Source organism: Aquarana catesbeiana, linkage group LG05 (assembly GCF_042186555.1).
Source record: "Aquarana catesbeiana isolate 2022-GZ linkage group LG05, ASM4218655v1, whole genome shotgun sequence".
Classification (NCBI taxonomy): domain Eukaryota; kingdom Metazoa; phylum Chordata; class Amphibia; order Anura; family Ranidae; genus Aquarana; species Aquarana catesbeiana.
In genome coordinates, this window is record NC_133328.1 from 10,812,970 (window position 1) to 10,816,883 (window position 3,914).

Below are 3,914 nucleotides of genomic sequence, written 5' to 3' on the forward strand. Positions count from 1 at the left end.
CAGAGAGCTGCCAGCAGTAGGATGCTTGTGTGTGCTGCCATTGTAAGCTGGAGGAGGCTTGTGAGTGTGGCATCCCAATACCCATGCCTTATATATACACCCATGCCCACCCTCACCCCTCTCATATCGCCATACCAATGGGTTGTTCTGCCTCTGTGACCCTTTGGTATGCGGACCTGTAGAAAGAGTGAAAGAAGAAATATCTTCCTGTGTTTGCTCATCCCTGTCATCACAGAGATAACATCCACTTAATTAACTTGAAGTTGACACAGCATGTTAACAAACAGTCTTTCCTCATTGGGACCAACTGAAATCTACAAAATGCTGTATTATTCGGAGTGAGAAACAATTATCATTACCCCAGTAGCATCACTATGGGGGGGTGCGGACTTCACTTGGGTAACACCCACCAGAGAGGGTGACACCTTCCCAGGGGCGGCATGGGGAAGGCAGAGCTTTTGCCTCCCCCATGCCGCCCTTCAGCCACTTCCTGTGCTAGCCCTGTGTGGGGTTTCCTCTCAGGCTCTCACTGCTGTCACTTCTAAATACAGAAACCCCCAGCTTGGCTTCTGCAAGTCACAGCGCAACTATCCGGGTGCATTGAATCCTCCCGATTGGTGAGCTGGTGTGATGTGTGTGTGCAGATCCCATGATGACATCTCATCGCTGGTTCTGAGCCTCTATCCAGGTGTTGTCCGCTGTGAATGGCACCAACAGATTGCATTGTCTTCTCCAATCACCCATACATTGCGTCATCCTCTCCAATCAACCATACATTGCATTGTCTTCTCCAATCACCCATACATTGCATTGTCTTCTCCAATCACCCATACATTGCATTGTCTTCAACAATCACCCATACATTGCATTGTCCGCTCCAATCACCCATACATTGCATTGTCTTCTCCAATCACCCATACATTGCATTGTCTTCTCCAATCACCAATACATTGCATTGTCTTCAACAATCACCCATACATTGCATTGTCCGCTCCAATCACCCATACATTGCATTGTCTTCTCCAATCACCCATACATTGCATTGTCTTCTCCAATCACCCATACATTGCATTGTCTTCTCCAATCACCCATACATTGCATTGTCTTCTCCAATCACCCATACATTGCATGGTCTGCTCCAATCACCCATACATTGCATTGTCTTCTCCAATCACCCATACATTGCATTGTCTTCTCCAATCACCCATACATTGCGTCATCCTCTCTAATCAACCATACATTGCATTGTCTTCTCCAATCACCCATACATTGCATTGTCTTCTCCAATCACCCATACATTGCATTGTCTTCTCCAATCACCCATACATTGCATTGTCTTCTCCAATCACCAATACATTGTATTGTCTTCAACAATCACCCATACATTGCATTGTCTTCTCCAATCACCCATACATTGCATTGTCTTCTCCAATCACCCATACATTGCATTGTCTTCTCCAATCACCCATACATTGCATGGTCTGCTCCAATCACCCATACATTGCATTGTCTTCTCCAATCACCCATACATTGCATTGTCTTCTCCAATCACCCATACATTGCGTCATCCTCTCTAATCAACCATACATTGCATTGTCTTCTCCAATCACCCATACATTGCATTGTCTTCTCCAATCACCCATACATTGCATTGTCTTCTCCAATCACCCATACATTGCATTGTCTTCTCCAATCACCCATACATTGCATTGTCTTCTCCAATCACCCATACATTGCATTGTCTTCTCCAATCACCAATACATTGTATTGTCTTCAACAATCACCCATACATTGCATTGTCTTCTCCAATCACCCATACATTGCATTGTCTTCTCCAATCACCAATACATTGCATTGTCTTCTCCAATCACCCATACATTGCATTGTCTTCTCCAATCACCCATACATTGCGTCATCCTCTCTAATCAACCATACATTGCATTGTCTTCTCCAATCACCCATACATTGCATTGTCTTCTCCAATCACCAATACATTGTATTGTCTTCAACAATCACCCATACATTGCATTGTCTTCTCCAATCACCCATACATTGCATTGTCTTCAACAATCACCCATACATTGCATTGTCTTCAACAATCACCCATACATTGCATTGTCTTCTCCAATCACCCATACATTGCATTGTCTTCAACAATCACCCATACATTGCATTGTCTTCAACAATCACCCATACATTGCATTGTCTTCTCCAATCACCCATACATTGCATTGTCTTCAGCAATCACCCATACATTGCATTGTCTTCTCCAATCACCCATACATTGCATTGTCTTCTCCAATCACCCATACATTGCATGGTCTGCTCCAATCACCCATACATTGCATTGTCTTCTCCAATCACCCATACATTGCATTGTCTTCTCCAATCACCCATACATTGCATTGTCTGCTCCAATCATTGGAGCAGACAATGCAATCAATGTATGGGTGAATGTCCCTCCAATTCATACAAGGTGGGGTAAGTCGGATACACGTACCAAAAAATCAATAACATTGCTGCCCTGCTCTTTGTGCTTATGCCTTGCCCTTTTGTCTCTTATTTTATGAGCAGAGATATCTTTAGAGATGGGGTGTGATTACAAATTGGTGGGGTATTTATTTCATGTTTTTAAGCATAAAAGTATGGTCGGATTTGGTAATTTTGTTTTTTTATGCTGTTGTGGAGATTTTGTATGGTAACAATGTTATGTCAATGCTTTTCAGTGGGCATATTAGTTGTCTTCCTCCCTGGATCAAGCACCCCCAATCCGGCACGCGTAGCCCCATCCCATTTGGGATAAGGGGCTCTTTCCTGTCCACTTGTGGATTCCATGGGGGCCATTTGTCTAGACTAGGTGGCTCCCCCTGGTCAAACCCAATTAGAGGCTTGTCTCCTGCCTTTGTGGAGGGGTTTCACATTGGGCGGACCTCGATGGACACTGTGTTTCGGAGGTGTTTCCAAAATGGCGTTGGCACCATTTCCATTTTTTCGTGATGCCGCGTTGGAGGGCATGACGTCACGTGCATGTGCAATCCAGCCGAAATGCCGGAGACCGGATGAGGCTTACTAGCTGTCAGAAACCATGAACCAGACTGAGACAGAAGTACAGTAAAATCACACTTGTTTATTAATAAAAAGGTAAATAGAGTAAGCGTAGTCAAAGCATAGCCAGAGTCCAGTAACCGGATCGGGTAGTCAGCTAAGCCAGAGTTCAGTAACCAGATTGGGTAATCAGCCAGACCAATAGTCAGGGATCCAAGTAGAGGAACAGCAAGCAGGATAAGGAGCCAGAAGGGATGTCAGCAAAGCCAGTCTTTAAACAGGAACACAGGAGATGGTTTCTTGTGATGTGACCAAGGCGAAGGCAGGAATGAAGTGAACTGGAGATCTTTAAGTAGGCGGGACTGACAAGCAGATCCACAATTAGTTCACAAATAAAATATTGAAAAGCGTGTGAAAGAATGTAACGTGTTTTTACTTAAAGGGGGAACCTCAAAAAATGAAAGATGAGAGATTACCACAGTGGTCCTTATCTAACCATGGGTCTTTAACCACTTGCCGACCAGCTCCTATATATATATATATATATATATATATATATATATATATATATATATATATACGCAAAATGGCACGTTCCCGCAGAACAACGTATGGGTACGTTGCCCCCTTTAAGAGCACGCGCCCGCTGCACGGCCACCCGCGATCGCGGGCACGAAAGACAGAACGGGGATTTGTGTATGTAAACACACAAATCCTCGCTCTGACAGGAGAGAAGAGACAGATCTGCTGTTTGTAGTGATTACGAACAGCGATAGGTCTCCTCCCCCAGTCAGTTACACACCCCACCACACACACACAGTTAGAAACACTCCTAAAGTAATTGGAACAATTAATATTATTTGGGGCTG